Source organism: Monodelphis domestica, chromosome 2 (genome assembly GCF_027887165.1).
Source record: "Monodelphis domestica isolate mMonDom1 chromosome 2, mMonDom1.pri, whole genome shotgun sequence".
Classification (NCBI taxonomy): domain Eukaryota; kingdom Metazoa; phylum Chordata; class Mammalia; order Didelphimorphia; family Didelphidae; genus Monodelphis; species Monodelphis domestica.
The window spans coordinates 54,546,421-54,564,282 of record NC_077228.1 but is presented as its reverse complement, the minus strand read 5'-3'; the positions used below and the strand labels follow the sequence as shown (position 1 = coordinate 54,564,282).

General features: G+C 38.3%; 1 long non-coding RNA gene across 1 annotated transcript; it reads right to left on the bottom strand.

The window, feature by feature from the left end:
- Window positions 1-536: 536 nt before the first annotated feature.
- LOC130457084 (uncharacterized) lies at window positions 537-13,721 on the bottom strand. The gene is made up of 3 exons (XR_008916084.1): window positions 6,640-13,721; window positions 5,451-6,135; window positions 537-2,675 (listed from the first exon to the last, which is right to left on the bottom strand). It is a non-coding gene; the product is annotated as an uncharacterized LOC130457084 (long non-coding RNA).
- Between the last annotated feature and the right edge of the window lie 4,141 nt (window positions 13,722-17,862).

The window sequence follows — 17,862 nt, the reverse complement described above, 5'->3', positions numbered from 1 at the left end:
TATTCATAACTGTACTCTTTATGGTGGCTAAAAATTGGAAAATGGGGGGGGGGGTCCCTGGATTGAGGACTGTCTGAAAAATTATGGTATCTGATGGTGATGGAATACTATTTATTGTACTATATGGAATTGTGAATTGATGGATTTCTTTAAGAACTGGAAAGATCTCCATGAACTGTTGTGGAGTGAAATAAGCAGGAACAGGAGAACATTATACACAGAGATTATAACATTGTGGGATGATCAAACGTGATTGACTTTGCTACTAAAAGCAATGCAAGGATACAGGACAATTTTGAGGGACTTATGAGAAAGAATACTATCCACATCTAGAGAAAACTGTGGGAGCAAAAATCCAGAAGATGTGATTTATCACTTGTTTATGTGGGTATATGATTTGGGGTTTTGGTTTTAAAAGACTGCTCTTTTACAAAAATAAATAATATGGAAATGGATATGAATATGTATATGTATTACCCAGTAGAATTGCTTGTTAGCTCTGGGAGGGTAGAGGGATGAGGAGAAAACACAAATCATAACCATGAAAAAAACTTTTTTTTTAATTTTTAAATAAATAAAATGTGTCATCACCAAAAAATAAAAAATAAAACAGAAATTCAACTAGACCTATAACTGAAGAGAAACTAAGTTTCTCCAGAACTTAGTTACAAGTTAGCTCCAGAACTGAGTTACAAGTCAGTATGATTCATTTATTTCCCAATTAATCACTTGCTGTCCTAAACCCCAAAATTTTCTCACCTCCTTAGCTAAATCTATTCCTATATCATATAGGCAAATAAAACTACAAACTAAAGGAAAATCATGGAAGATCTTTTTGTCTACATCCTACGAATGTGACTCCAATGTTTCAGTACTGATTACTTTCCCTAAATCTTTAGAATATGGTTCAATTTTATAACCTGACGTGATTTAATTCATATACACTTCCAATCTTCTAAGTAGTTATTATAGAAATTTGCTATGAAAGGCTAAGGAGGGCTATAGAGAATCCATAACAAGTAAAACCCTGTCTTAGCTTTATTTTGATTCCAGGGCAGTCATAGTTAAGAGCAAATCATACCAAAGCTCCATATTCGTAGGGTACAAAAAGCCAGGATTAAAATCCTAATGGGAAAATTTTCAGTTTACAAAGTAGCTCAATGGGAAACCAAGTCAAGGGGAATCTACCTTCACCTTTGCACAGTCATCCCCTCAACTTTCTCCCATGGGCAAATACATGGCAGTCCTCAGTCTAAAATGGATTGGGTTTGCAATCTTGTAAGCATGCCTGAAATTAAAAAGCTCAGAAGTATATTTAAAAAATTCCCACCTCAAATAGCAAAACTTCATCCATTATACATTAAGGCCAAATAGAATTATTGTGGTTTTGGGCCAATAAAACATTTACAGCATAATTTGAAAAGTTAAACTAAGACTATGGTTTAATTTGATATCAATTAGGGTGGTACAAGGGTAAGTAATCAAAATATATTTTTGTAATAATTAAAATGGGTTTGACAAATATAAGAATTTAAAAAATATTGTTGTGGTTTCCATTTATAATTAACTCTTAAGTCAAAAGGCTGTTAGTAGCTTTATTACAGCAAGGTAGAGATCATAAGGGAGGGAAATGTAGGAAGGAGGTAGAAGATATTGCCTAGCTAAATTCCCTAAATCTTGATATAAATCCAGCTCAATTCCAACAAAGGCTTCCTTAGGCCCCAATCTCCAACCAGTAGTCACAGTAGCCTCTTCAGAAAAGAGTCTTACCAGCACAGAATCAATCTCCAATGCAGAAGTAATCCAGCAAGAGCCACCAATGCAGCAATACGACTCAGAATTCCCTTGTCTGGCTTTTATAAGCAGTTTTTTCCACCTCATTTCCTGTGTCTCTGGTTTCTAGTTCCTTTCACTGTGGGCTGGTCTATTACATCTTAGGAACCAATCATAGTATCCCAATTTGCTTAGCACTCCCCATGGGTGGGGCAGTGCTCATGGTCTTTTAGGACTAAGGGTTAATGATGAAGTGTGAAAGGAAGAAGATTCCAAGTTCTTGATTGATTAAGTTAAAATAAACAAAAACAGTTTAAATTCTTTCACAGTTTCACAGTCAATATATGGCTGGTAGAAGCAAAAAATTCGCCATGTACAAATCGTCCTAAAGCAATTTTATATATGATAGGTTTTAATATTTAGGTAAGTGACTTCCCCCTTGGAGTGCTCTGCAGATGGAATTCAAGAAGTATATGGCTAAAGTTTTCCAATAAAACTGTAAAAGCTTTAACCCAATGAGGACTGAAGGCAGTGACCAGTGTGAGGGATACATATAAACTCAACATGCATATGTTCCAGTTGGTTGAATGTGTGACAAGTCTGACAAGTAATAGGAATACAACATTCTTGAATTTTTATAAATCCAATAAACCAGCAGCATACTCAAAACCTTAAGAAAACTGTTGGCTCCTATTAAGTCTTAAATCCAGTTTTGATTGTTACCAAGATGTAACACTTCCTTTTTAGGAAAAAAGTACAGTTTTACAATTTTCATGTTCTCCAATGAACTTATATACAAAAGTGGATTCTTCCATCCAGTGCCTGGGAGAGGTTGCAGTTCCTTAACTGTAGTACTTGGGTCCTCAATCTCATATTGCAGTTCATCAGAATTTCTTCAAACGCTGTCAGGGGAAAAAAAAACATTAAAAAAGAATAAAAATGCTGTCAGGAGGGTTGGTAAGATCTTATTACTCTCTTCTTAACAGTTGTTAAGAGAAAATTACAGCATTATTCTTAAAAATAGAATCCACTTCTTATCTGACAGTTCTTAAGCAATCTCATTGTCTTTGAGTAGTGTATAATTGGAAATCTGTTATCCTAAAAACTACATTTCCCAGGAGCCCACTGACTTCCTGTTGTTATGAACTTCCTATAGACAGGGAATATTAGGCAATGGGATTGCTGGTCCCTCTCTGTGACTGTGGTGGCAAGCAGGGATTTTGAACAGGCTCACTAGCCATGGGCACATGGTTTTTTTATTTTTTATTTTGTTACCTTTTTATTCCTTTACTTCTAATGATAATTAATAAATCTTTTTATTATAATATTTTAATTATTGAGATTAATTTTAATGTTTACAGTAGTCTAACTCCTAGGAAATAAAATTTGTTAGTCAAATAACAGCAAATTAGCACATTTGAAAGTAGCCATTCTTCCAATCTGAGCAGTTTTTAATCTCAGGATCTGTTTTGGAAAAGCATTATCCATAGTCACAGTTTATTGAAAAGACAGAACAAAAATCTGCATGGGAAATTGCAAGTATTTGAGCTTTACAACAACCCTACAAGTAGATGCTACTGATTATTCTGAGAATAGGAAATAGGTAACAAAGGACTGGTTATATCATCTATATGCCAATCTAAAGGACAATCAGGAAAGAACCACAGGGTTTGAGTTGGAGAGGCTGATAGAGGATTTTTTTCCCCACCCAGAAGTGTTTTGGCCTCACTATTAGTGTAACCTTATTTCCTCCTCAAAGGGCAACCCTTTAGATTGTTAGTAGGGCTGTTAAGAGCTGATGTCTATGCCTAGGCAGAAAACCTTGACAATATAAAGAAAACAATTAAGGATAACATAATGCTAGGAATGTCATAATTATATATCTATGCAACAGCCTTGAGAGTTAGATGTTGGGAGAGGGGGGCAGAAGCCCCCCAAATCAGACAATACCATTACTAATGAAATATTGTTGGTTTTTTATTTTTGCTGTTGATACAAAATATTACTTTAAAATAAATTACACCAAGTAAGGGGAGGGGGATCTGAAAAAAACTAGATCACAAGGTGTCAGAAACCTTCCCTGCCTTTGACAGTGGGATTTTCTGGAGTTCTGATGCTGAGGCTCAAGCAGTTACGGCTTAGGAACTTGGCGCTGAGTAAAAATGGCTTTAAGCAACTTCTTGACTTAACCTCTCTTTTAAAACTTCCCAAAACTGGTTATCTTCAAAATCTTCTTTTCGCCCTTTTAGTATAAACTGACTGCATTTTCTCTCGCTTTCAATCCTAAAGTTGTCCATTTCTTTCAGATTCCAACACTTCTCTTTCTTTCTTCAACTTGCTTAAAACATCATCTGAAATGAAACTACCTAATACCAAGTATCCCATTTGTACAGTCAGAGAAAAGTACTTGCTGGCAAGTGAGGATCCAAAACACAGTAAAATGCAAAAGGTACTAACTCTCAAAAGCCCACAGAGCTGAATAAAATTGCAGTGAAGTTTTAAAGTGAAAGGGATTTCCTCTCTGCATAATCTTAGGCAAAGTATCAAACCAGGGACAGTCAAAGCATTTATAAAGAAACATTTAAGTTGCAACTTGATTCATACCTAGCCTCAGGCACTTCTTAGCTGTGTGACCCTGGATAAATCACCTAACCCCAACTGCTTACCCCTTAATGGCTCTTCTGCTTTCAGACAAATATTTAGTATTGATTCTAAAACACAAGATAAGGATTTTCTTTAAATTACCATTTGAAAATATTACATTGATAAGCTACAAGATGGTTCTCCAAAATGCAACAAAATAATTTTCTTCAGTTGTGAAAAGTTCACTGCTATAGGCCAAGATTTCTCCTTAAATGGGCAAAAAAAGGAGGAACTTTCTTAGTGAGCAAGGAGGGAGAATATTGAGGAAGGAAGGAAGTAAAAACGGAAGGAAGGGAGAGAGGGAGGGAGGGAGAGAGAGAGAAGGAAGGAAGGAAGGATCTTGAATACTGGTAAAATTAGAGTCTGAAAAAAGGTTTTAGATTGAAATAATTGATCCAGTAGACTGTAAACAAAAATTCCCTTTCCTATCTGTCAAAGGACCCTGAATACCTGGCCTTTTAAAGTCAGCCAGAAACCAGGTACAGGTTTTTGCCTCAAACCTGATTTCAATTCTGTCGCCTTGGGAGTTGGTAAAGACAAGGTGGCAGCAGTGTAAGAGGAAACCTCTCTGAGCTCAAATTAGAGTTTGAGATCAGACAGATCCGACCTGGACAGTCTGGATCACCTTTAAACTGGAGGACTTTTTGTTCTTTTGGGTAAAAAGGCAAAGGGATCTGGGTGAGTGGAACTAGCAAAGAATGGCTCCATCCAGATGCTATTTGCATTACAGTGATAGATCAGTGTTAAGCCACTCCAAAGCCTAAGTAGGTAAATATCCACAACCTATTTAATAGAATGCACCCTTTTAATAGCCTTCCAAGGATTTAGTATGTTATAAATATTTTCCAAGTTAAATTCTTCCTTTACTCCTAGCTTTAAAAAAATCAAAACATTCCTTAATTCTTTCTTAACCCTTCAAAGTCCCAACAAACCCCTAAATAGAAGCTCCTGGATTTAATAAACTATACAGGATCTAATACTCTAAATGCTCTATGTAAAGGGAGAGGGGACGGGATTATCCAAGTGGTTCCTACCTCTCCGCGCTTCTTAGCTTTATTCCATTTCCTTCGGACCCGTAAACCAGGCTTCCTTTTAAAGCGACATTGCGCGTCGAGATGGCCCTTCTGATGACAGCAAGAACACTTCCGCACTTTGGAAGCTCTCGGAACAGGGGGGAGCACCGGAATCGCCCGTGTTGGGGGGGTTGTTTTTGTCTCGCCTTTGTTTCTCTCTTCGTGTAAATATTGCGCGATGTTTTTTCTCAGTTCGTCTATATCCTTTTTAGACCAACGTGGGCACTCGATCTCCGGTGGGGACTGCTGAACAAAGGACGACCCACGGGTGGCTTTTTCCTCTGGTGAAGTCTTTTGAAATGTGTTCCGATTTTCGGGGCAGACAGGGCATCTCATCGTTTCCGCGTTTAAGGAATCCCTGGCGAGTGATAGCCGGGCGCATCAGCTGCCTGGTCTGGGCTCCACTGGATGCCTTGTAAGGACCGATTAGGAAGACCCAGAGGGACACGTTTTTTTCTGCAGCCTTTATTTAGGATGGCTCTTTTCCTTAGCAGAGAGGAGGGTTTCCATGAAGTCAGCGAGTCCTTTTTTAGGGCAGCCTTTCTGTTTACAGGAGGAGCAAATTCCAAGGGTCAATACTCTGGATAAGTTACCTATTACCCCTCTAATAGTCTCCTACCTATAGAAGACCCTGTCTTTGGGCTCCCTGGGGAGAAAAAAAAAACAATTATCAGCCACAGACAGCATGATATGCTTAAAGAAAAAAATAGATAGACATACTGCTTCCTGATGAGAATATTATTCCCTTATGAAGTCTTCTTTTATTAAAAATATTTTTTAGTTAGAATATTTTTCTTTAAGTCTTACTTAAAAAGCTTTCCTAATATTCCCCTACCTTAAAAAGTGACCATAAATTGAGTAAAATCTGAACCTGGGCTACAGTACTTTAAAATTAAAATATAGTATATATATCTTTCAAAAAGGCCAACTACGCTCTACATCTGCAGCGTCTTTTAGCATTGAAATTAAAAGAGGAAGTTACTGGGTATTAACGCGTTTTGTTCCGAGTCTTACTTCCGCTTTGAGAGTTTACTTTCTTTTTTGAAAAGTTAATCAAGTTAGTACACAATTTTCTTAAAAATAATAATAATAAATCCAAGGTCTTGCTGCCAATGAAGTGTCCCAAGGATTTTCCCATGGGGGGGCTTACCATAGCTCAGAAGGTTAGGAAGCCTCAGGCAGAGTCCTTCTCCATCCCTCTAGGAGGAAGTTCCCGGATGAAAAATTTAAGGGAGAGCTCTAGGAAGTTCATCTGAAGGAGTCCCTCACTCGGGCCCCACAGTACCAATGGTTGGATAAAAATCTTTGAAAAAGATCAACTGAGACCCAGTTTCAGACTTCAAAAATGATCAATTTATTAGCAAGTCTAGCAATTAACCAATAAAAAGGATCCTAGAGTCCTCAGTAACCAAGTACAAAACTGAAAGGCAGAAGAGTCAGCAGTTACGAATTTTAAACAGCTGCTTTCCACACCTGATTGGCGGATGCCTTTTACCTCCTTTTCCATACCAGATGAGTCAGCCCCTGGACCCACCCTCTCTAGAGAGTCTCCAGAGAGCCGGTTTCAAAGGTAGAGGACTTTCCAGTTTGTAGGCTCCGGCGTTTATTTTTTAATACAAAAATGAAAAAAAAAATACAGTTGTGGGTTTTTGCCACAGAGTTCAAAAGTACAGGGAAGTTTGACAAAAATAAGACTAGTTCTACAAGAAAGGAGAAACATTGGCAGGGTGCAAAAGCTGGGCTTAAGGAGGAGTGAGCAAAATAGGGAGGATCTAAGGGGGGTAGCTACTGAATTTAATACTTTTGGACTAGACCTCATGCCCCTCACTTCAGAAGCTGCTGGAGAAAGCTTTTGACAGTCTTTTTGGAAGGCAGGACTTTGTTGCTTTAGAAGCTTGGTTTCTTTTGAATAAAGGGCGGCTTCTCTCCCTATCAGAGATGAGAATGAAAACTTAGGCTCTCTAAATAAATCTAATAACTATCCCTACTTCTAAAATGCATTTTTATTCTAAAGCTTATTTTAACATTATGGTGGATCATTTGGTGATTCCTTAAGTAACCGGATCTTAAATTGTCCAGGGCTTTGTACACCCGGAAACTCAGGCAAACTATTATCCGGTAAATTCCTCTGCTCCCTTAGGCCCTCCAGACTCCCAACCCAAAACACCTGACCTTGAAGACTACCCTGCTTTGACTGCCCCAAGGAATTGTGACTGACAAAGAGACACACCCAATTCTTACATCCTCCAAATCAGAGAACCACCCATGCCCTCGGGCTAACCTCCTCCCCTCCACCCCTTGCCCCAGAGTCTTGTCCTTTCTAGGGTAGAATATTAAAACTCCAGAATGGAGGCATTTGGGGTGCAACCTCTCAGGTTGCTCCACTCATGCTGTCTTACTGGCCAAAAATTCAACATTACTAATAAATCTCTCTCTTTACTTTTAAGTTTTGGAGTCTTGCATTCTTGCAAAAGGTAACCTTCCTGAACCCCAGGGGTACACCTCAACATTCCACAACATCAGGAAGTGCTTTTATTAGTTTAATTTAGCTGTTAGACCTGGCTTACAATTAGAACTAACCTTTTTTTAAACTTTTTTTTTAAATATCCCTTTCCTACTGTCGTAAAATCAAAAGGGGGGGAGGGCACCTGGATAGCTGGGTAGTTCAGTGGTTGATTATTCTAATGATTTATTTAGTAAGTGTTTGTCCTGAGGCAGCTAAGGTTTAGTGGATAGTGAGCCAGGCCTGGAAAAGATGGAAGGTAAGGGTTTAAAAAAAAATCAAAGGAGCAATAAAGGCTGGGCAATTGAAGTTAAGTGACTTGTCCAGGGTCATATAGCTAGGCAGTATCTGAGGTCATATTTGAAACCAGGACCTTTCTATCTTTTCCAGGCCTGGCTCACTATCCACTAAGCCTTAGCTGCCTCAGGACAAACACTAAATAAATCATTAGAGTAATCAATATTAACTGTTTCTAATAGTCATCCTTTTTAAATATATAAATACATATATAGATATGTGAAAATGCACACAGGTATGGCACCTGGAGTTGTCTCTCTTGCTGGGGAGCTTACAGAATGTGGGTGGCAAGCTACAAGAGTGAAATAGCAACTAAAGTTGCTAGTAAAAGAAGTTCTAAACTCACATAAAGAGGAGAATAAGTAAATCTTTTAGGCCTTAAGAAAATAAAATAAAATGAGATATCAATGTTTAATTCCTTACCTGAGTGGTAATATGACCAACAAAAACTCTTAAGGATAAATTTGTTTTTTGGTTTGTGAAACTAATTAAAGGATTTTAAACTAAAAAAGACAGGAGAGAAAGTTTCTTGTAAACTTACCAAACTAGATACTAGAAATAGTAATTACACCGAAGGAAGAATAGCAGCCTAGACACCTAGTTTCACGGGACCCATGGCTTCACACTTTTTTACATAAATGCTGTAATAATGAAAATTTAGGAATATGGGGAAACTGTGGCAGGAAGAAATTAGTTTCTCTCTGCAAGGAGTATTATATTTTTTTTAGAGGTTTATTAAGGATTAAGGATTAAAGAAAATACAAGATAAGGAAAACATGCCTAGGCCAGAGGCCTAGACAAGACCTCACCTACATTATGGAAAGAGCCACATCTGCTCCAAAACGGAAGTCCAAAATGAGAGAAGAACCAAAAGCCTTTGCCATCAGCTTAAATCCTTCCTCAATCTCGGCCCACCTCAGAATTGCTTGAGATTACAAAGCATTCTGGGAAAGTGGAGCAAGGAATTGTGGGGATTGTAGTCTTGTATTCGAGTCTATTTTTTACATTCCTCTGTTTGATCCTCTGGGAAGAAGTCCTTCCCCAAAGGATCATAAAAACATAATCAATTTAAAGATTACAATAATTTGAGGATAAGAGAAAAAAAGAACAAGACCAATAATTGCTGGACACATTGACAGAAAGCCAGTTAGGGGGCAGTCCCCTTTGGCATGAAAGTATACATATAAATAAATGTTCAATCAACTACACCCAAAGTTCATTTTTGTGCAGCTTGTGGTCTGGAGGCTTCTTCATTATGTCTTCTCCAACAATTCAGTTTCTGGGTTCAGAGAGGTAGCATCTTCTTTACCTAAAATTCTTTTCAAAAGGAATTTAAACTTTGCAATTTAAATAATGATATTTTTTACATTCCCCCCTTTAAGAGGGTGATTAAAAAAACAGGATCACTTAGGGATGCATGGCTGAGGTATGAGGTATATGAATCAATTGGCAAGAGATATTAAAAGATATCAGAAAAATCCAAAAAAAAGAAAAAAGAAAAATTTCTGGATGAAAAGACTATCAAAGTCTTATGTGTAAAAATTCCAAGTAAAAGAAAAATAAATCTATAACAGGTCCTTGAATCAGGGCCCAATTAAAATGATCTAAGCAATGATGCATTTACCCAGTCAATAGCCAGGACTACAGAAAGGTACCACACTATGAGAGGCAGAAAAAAAAAGGGACCAGATTATAGGAGCCAAGGTTTTGGGGATACTTGTCTGTGAGTATTTTCAGAGTGAGTGTTGACACAAGGAAAACCTATGTCTAGCAATGATAAACATAGTAACTTCGAGTCTTCACACTAGGTTCAAGACCTTTGTATTGGCCTGGAAGTGCATCAATCCATCCTGGATTGGCATTTCTTTGGCTCTGTGCAATGGCTCTGTTGTGTATATCTGGTCCTGGAATCAGACAGAATAAGCAAAGTCCTATAACTTTTAAATAATTAGTGGCATCATTTTTATAGTCACAGGCCTTTTGGGCATGCTCTGAAAAATGTATTTCAAACTTGTAGTACTGAAAAATCAAAAAGTTAAAGAAAATCTTCATGCTGGTGACATGTGCCTCAAATATAAAAAGGAGAGAAAAATTAAAAAAAAAACACTGAAATAGTATATTGCACATGCAAGAAAATATAATAATAAAAGAGCTTTAAAAATTAAAAAATGTAGCTTATAATCATTGACACTCTGTGTCAGTTAGGAAAATATAAAATTCAAGGCTTTCTCACCAAAAATGAGATCCATTTCCTCTTAATATCTGGCCATGCTCCACTATATGTATGAGGCAAATGAATTGAACAAGGTTAACAATTTTTCCTTTTTTAAAAATACAGTAGTACAAATATGTAGGTATCAAAATCCCCAAAATTCTCAATAGCCCAATTAATTACAATACCAAGCAAACACACTGTCATATTTCACATAAGTTGTATGACATTTAAAAGCCTATGAATTGATGGATATTTGTCACAACTTTTTACAATCATAGCAAATCTTTCAACCTTGGTATTTGTGAGATTTAAAATGGTTGAGGTCTTAAACTGTAGTGATTAAAATAGTGGAAGATATAAGTTGTGATAGATATAAGAGAGGGTGAGTAAATTTGACCCCAGAAATATGTTTCACTACAGTGTCTTGGGTTTTAAAATCAAATATAAGGTGGTCGCCAGGGAAATATTCCCAATTATTCAAATACCCAAGTCAATTGGGTTTTATAGAGATTTTAATTAACAATACAATGAGTAATCAAAGAAAGAGAGAGAGAGTAAGAAAGGAATAAGTATGAAGGGCCTCAAGCCAATATGGCCTAGACCTGAGTCTTAAAAGAGAAATCAGTCAGTTTTTTATAACTCACCATAAGATCTGTCTAAGTAAGGATTTCTAATGACACCAGGCCAGCAGCATCTCAGCTGCTTTCACCAGCTCCCTCCTCCATCTGAATGTTTCAGAATCAGTCTCCTCAGAATGAGTCTCTCCAATCTGAATGTTTCAGAATCTCTCCTCAGCTCTTCCCTGAGCTCTTATTTTTAAGGGCAAAATCTCCTATGTCACCTCCCCTAAGTCCTTACATCTACCAATCACAGTAGAAGTTTTTCTAAAAGACAGCCCATTTTGAATTCACAGCTGAATAGATTAATCTCTTTAGTAAGTCAGAAAAAATGCTGCTGTGTCGACAAATTTCATTAAGAAAAAACCTCTGAATAAGTTATCACCCTTTTAGGTTTAAGTAGTTTACAAGTTGCCCCACCTTTATAGGTACTTAGTATCCCATTGTATCAATTCTAAAACAGTCATGACTCAAAGGACTTCCTGTCCCTTCCATAAGCATGGATCAAAGTACTTTTCATTGTTCTCAAGGAGCTCTCTGTCCTAAAACAGTCCTAAGTAGGGTGGAGAAGGGATATTCCCAAGGCAAGGAGCCCTCACATTGAAGTAGACTTCTCACTATCTGCTAGGGAATTTTTTAAGTAGAAGATTCCCCAATGGAGGAAACCCCTAACATTCATAAGTCTGAGAAATTTTGAGGTTTACATATTTAAACATATTTTTTAAAACAAAGTAAAACTCATCTTGGGTTAAGAATATAATCAAGAAATCTATATATCATTCTGGTGCATGTAAAGTAGTGAGCTGAAGAGTATAAATAAAAGATGCTCCTTTTTTGGAGGCGTATAGGGATACAAATGCCCTGAGATTAACTGCCCAAATTCCATTCACATGTGGGAAGGTTGGGGTTTATAAAATGTATTTCACTTCAGCTACTAGAATGGGCCTTACCTCGTGGTAGGGGCAGGCAAAAATAACCAGAGACTGTTAAAAAAAATTACAAAAATAATATTTAAAAAAACCTTTAAAATCATTTGAGGTATTTAGCACATTAAATTTTCCAAAGTTGTTAATACAATTATAACCAGTTCTGAAGTCCATCTATCCTCAGCAAAATAGAAAAAAGCTGTTTTTTCATATATGGGCTTATTCACAATAATATTTGTTCAATAGTTATAGGGGAAAAACAGAATTTTAAAAACTAAGTACATTCAAAATAAATTCAATCAACCTTCAGTTCAAGCAGAATAATATTGAATCCAGTAATATATGAACTTAAAATCACAAAGTTAAACCTTAAAGCAAGCAAATATCAAAATGCAATAGAAATACAGAGATTTGTATAAACCATTGGAGTCTGAAATGCCTTAGAATATAGCCTTTGGTCTCTTCAAAGTTCCTTGGGTTCTTATCCATTTAAATGTCTATTGTCCGAAGGCAGAGTGGTAAGGGCTAGGCAATGGGGTCTGAGCGATCTGCCACAAGGCCATGAAGTGTCTCAGGCCAGATTTCAACTAGAGACCTCCCATCTCTGGGCCTGGCTCCTAGTTCGCTGGGCCACGCATTTGCCCCTTCAAAGTTAAAGTTGAAGTTGAATCTTTGGGCTGAGTCTGCTCCCTGACAGGCAGGTGAAGTCAATGAAATTACCAGAAGAGTCAAAAGGTATCCTTTTAAACAGCCCATTGCTATTAAGTTTCTGTTTGAAAAATCTGTTTCTTCTCCTCTCTCCCCTTCTATGAACCCCCTGTGGTCAATACCCCCATCCACATGGAGGCTTAGCCTAAGGGAAAATTGCCCGGTCTCCTTTCCCTCTCGTCTCTCCCCTCTGCCCACGTGGCCAATACTGTTACCAGCTGGCCTCAATGAGTCCTGAGTGATCTACTCCAAGGATCTGGATGATGAGCCAGCTGGGGTTGTGCTTGTGGGTCTGGGGCGCAGAAACAGGCAGGCAGCAGCCAGCAGATGGCTGCAGGCAGGAACACAGGCAGGCAGGGCCAGTGAGAGGCTAGGAGCAGGAGCTGGAGCGGCTGCCAGGGTGGGCAAGGCCGGGACCAGGTACCAGGTGAGGACAATTGGGGCTGTAGGCTGCAGGCAGGAAGCAATGGGGCTGAGCTGGGTGGGGTGGGCAGCAAATGCAACAGGTCCGGAGCCTGTAGCAGCTTTGCGAGGGTAAAAAAACCTTGGCCAGAGAGATGTGGCTCAAAAAAAATTTTTTTTTCTAGGTACTAGCTATTAAAGATTAACTAAAGATCACAAAAGAAATCAGAAGATTGAGAGTTTTTTCTCCCGAAGTGGTTATGCCAAACTGTAAAGATTAAAATTTAGGGGAGACTGAGGCAGGTAGAAATTAGTTTCTCTCTGCAAGGAGTATTATATTTTTTAGAGGTTTATTAAGAATTAAGGATTAAAGAAAATACAGGATAAGGAAAACATGCCTAGGCCAGAGGCCTAGACAAGACCTTACCTACATTATGGAAAGAGCCACATCTGCTCCAAAATGGAAGTCCAAAAAGAGAGAAGAACCAAAAGACTTTGCCATCAGCTTAAATCCTTCCTCAATCTCGGCCCACCTCAGAATTGCTTGAGATTACAAAGCAGTCTGGGGAAGTGGAGCAAGGAATTGTGGGGATTGTAGTCCTGTATTCAAGCCTATTTTTTACAATGCCTAAAGTTTCTGCAATAAAAAAGTAAAACTACAATTTCTAACCTGAGGAAGTTAAATTTATTCTATATCAATTAATAATATCTATTCTGTAATTGACTATTCTCTCCTACTGCCCCATTTTAATTGCTCAAGCCACATTTCTCTATCCCTGAGGTCTACCTGGAAAAAAAAATTAACAAAGTAGTTATAATAACAAAAAGTCTTTATTAATCTCAGAAAGTTTGCAATCTGGGTTAGTACTTGAGTTTCCCACATGATACCAAAAAAAGGGGGAGAGGTTAAATAATCTTTGGGAAAACAAAGAAGGAGGGAACAAGAATCACAAAGGTTTGAGCAAGAGGCTAAGGGGGTAGAGAATGGATTTAGACTGGATGGTCCTTTTAAAATTCAATTCTGAGGCTAAGGTTAGTTCCCAGAAAGTGTCAAAGCCAATTCATAGGTAATTCAATCATGGTCTCTTTTTGAATGATGTTTTATTTGATCTAACATTATGGAAAAGGCTATCTGGAGATTCTCAGCAAAAAAATGTTACTGAGTTAAGCTCAGGAGTGAAGTCTTTCCTCTAAGTTAGTTTAAAGTTACAAATTAACTTATCTCTGAAAAGTCTATCCTTGTTAGTCCTTTTATAGTTATCTCCCTGATAAACCCTTCTAAGCCCCAGGGAGTCCTAACTCTGGGTTACTTACAAGGTATTCAATTTGTTAAATTTATGGTTGGACTGAATATATTTAATTGGTCCCCAGGGATTTAATTACTAAATCCCAAAAATGAATTACTAAAGTTAGAATGGAATTTATGTTAGTTTATTTTACAATAGAGGGAAGATTTAAGGAAGAGAGAAAGAGAAGAAGAGGGAGAGGGAGAGAGTGTGCTTGAGTGAGCTACAGCTTCTTCTGAGCCAGATAGGAATTCAAAGGCCTCAGCCAGGGGAAAGGAGTCTCAAGACAATGAGTCTTTTCAGAGGTTGACACCTCCAGAAAGGCCAAAGAAAGGAAGTCAGCCTTTATATTCACCAAGTGTCAGTTCAATCAACAGATTCTTTATCAGCCTCAACTCCAGTAGAACTGCTTCTTACAGGAGATTCCACTCCAAGTGTGAGTCTTCACTCCAAGTCTCCCTCTCCACTCCAAGTCTCAATGTCTCTGTTTCCACTTTTAAAGACCTTTTTCTCTTGTGCCACTTCCCCTATATTTTTATGTCTACCAATCACAGCCGATGCTCCACTCCAGGACTACCCCCTCTTTAAAATGTGGGTCATAGAGCTCCCTCTCAATGTATGAAATGGGTGTTCATACCTTTTAGTGGTTAAAATCCAAAATGGGTAGATCTCATACTCAACTTTATGTACTGTGCTTACATTTTTGGGGATTAAAATCTAAAAATATACAGGGGATTACAATTTAATCTTCTACGTACCTTCATTGTTACAATCAGAGGAGAGCCAAATTCAAAAATTCTTGCTGTCTTGCAAGATCATTGGCTTCTAATTGCCCAATTTGGGTCTTTAAAGACTGATTTTCCCCTATAATCTTTTGATTTTCTTTTTTGCTTTGGTGACTTCCAGCTGTTTAATTTTGATCTCCAATTTGTTTATCATTTCATTTGATTTCTGAGCTTCTTTTTCCAATTGGGAGTTCCCGTCTTTTAAACTGTTCTTTTCTTTTTGAACTATTTCCCACTTTTCTTGCCAAAACACTTCCATCTTTCTCATAATCTCAGATTTAAATTCTTCAAGAGCTTGTGTCCAATTTACATTTTTTGGAAGGTTTGGATACATTTACTTGTTTGTTATCTTCTGCTGTCTTCTCTGTAGTCTGGATTTTTTTTTCTCTCCATAAAAATTATCCAGCGTCAATGGCTTTCTTGTGTTCTTCTTGGGGGTTGAAGGTTGTATTTCCTGGGCACTGCTGGCCATTACTATGCAGGTTTTTCCTTCCCTTTTGTAAAAATTAAATTAGTCTCTAATAATAAAAATATTATTATATTTTATGAGGTTTATTAAGGATTATTAGAACTCGAGGAATAAAGAAAATACAAAATAATAACTCATGTGCCCATGGCTGATTAGCCAATTCAGAACTACCAGCTTAGTTTACTTATTATGTCATTGCAATGGAAGAGAGAGAGGTAGGCGTTAACTGCCAGTTAAATATTAATTGTGATTTTGTCTAGGTGGAGACTCAGGTGAGATTATAGGGAATCCTGGGAAAGACCAAGGACTTCTGGGAATTGAAGTCTAGGGTTCAAAATCTTCATTTTTACACTTTCCAGTCAGAAATCTGAGGAGGAAAGGCTCTCTGTGTGTGGAGCTAAGGAGCTCAGTTTTTTCCTGAGGCCACGTCTTGAATCTCTGTGGCTTCTACTATGTGCCACCCCTCTTGGCTCTATCACTCAGGCCCAAGGTCCTCACTCTTCAGCCTGCTGGGGTCTTAAGTCTAGCTGCTCTCAGAGGTAAGTCTCTGGTGTTCTTAGTCAGCTGCCAAGGAGCTAGAGTTGCCCCTCAAAGAGTGCTGGCTCTGACTATGGCTCTGTAGGTGGGGTGGGGGAGGGCTGATCAGCTCATGTTTTGGTAGGAGCTATTTTACCCCTTTAGAGTGTGGAAATGACCAAATCCCACTTACCTTCAATGCTGCACCCTACTGTGGAGTCCCTTTGTTCATCTGATCTTGGGTTTTTTGGCCTTTTGAGGTAGTCTATATTGGTTGGTGGTGAGGAGAGGAAGAGTTAAGGAAGAGAAAATCCTTACAAGCTATTCAAGATGTGATTAGGTCCCATAAATCAAAGAACATTCCTTCATTGTTAGTGTCCAATTTCTTTAAAATAACTATTTGTGTCATTGCCACCCCTTGATGCTATCTTCCCAATTGTGTTGTCTTCCTCATCTATCCAACTTTGTTTTCCCCAAAGCAGTATTAAGGCTACTAAGCCCTACTTCAGGGTCTTAGGGCATGGAGAGAGGCCATTGACCCAATGGATTAGTTACTATTAAACTGGTCATTGACTCTGTTTATCTTAATTATAAAGGTGACAAAGGATTGATTCCCTTCACATCTCAGGGTCAAGTTGTCATTCCATAACATATGGACCCAGTGAGGCACACAGGTTTAGAATTGCCTTTAGGAGACTTCCTGTGGGGCAGAGATGGGAAAAGAAAAGAAAAACAAATCAAAACAGGACTGACTCCAGGTTGGCCCTAGGATACAACACACCACCTGGGATGGCCTGGATTAGCTATCCTTAGTAGACCCAGGCAAATGATTTAGCCAAATTTGCATCAGCTTGGTGAAAGGGGACAATGATCAACATCCAGTATTTGGTCTGCATACAGACATTTTCCAACATGAGAAATGTCTTTTGCAAAGAATCATCTGATTCTTTCCTCTAAGAAATTAAGGGCAGATAATGACTCTGACTTGGTCATGCCTAGGAGAGGAAGGACAGCTTGGAGGGGGCAGCTTGAGTAAAGCCCAAAGGAACAAAGGGAATTCTAAGCCAGAAACCTGAAGTGGAGAGGAGCCTATTCCAGGTACTAAAGACCAGATAAGTAAATCTCTGGAGACCAGAGAGGGCAGATCAAAAAGACAAGAGAAGAAGAGAAGACCAGTTTGACTGAAATGTTGACTACTTTGAGGGAGTAGCATGAGATACACCTGGAAAGGTAGCCCAAGGCTCACTCTCCCAAACTCCTCTGGACCAGGAGGTGGGTGCCCAGAGCTCAGTGATGTTTTCTCCCCTCAAGGCTGAGGGCATCCACATTATTCTGTATCATTGAAGGACGGATTCTATTCTATAATAGACCCCATTCTTTATTTTGACAAGCATAATTTCTCAGTTAAGCTAAAAGAATGTGGTCTGTCCTAGTCAGAATGATCTTAAAAGGCTTGATGGAAAGGAAAGTATATTATCAAGCCTGCAGCTAACCCCCTGAGACACCAGTTTTCTGTAAACACCAACTAGTTTAGCCTGGTCCATCCCCTTAAAAGGCAAGTTAATTTAAAGACTGTTAAGAAACTGTCCCAGTCTTAGTCCAATTAGGGATGGTTTGATCTTCCCAAGGGGAGGAGTTCTGATTTTCTA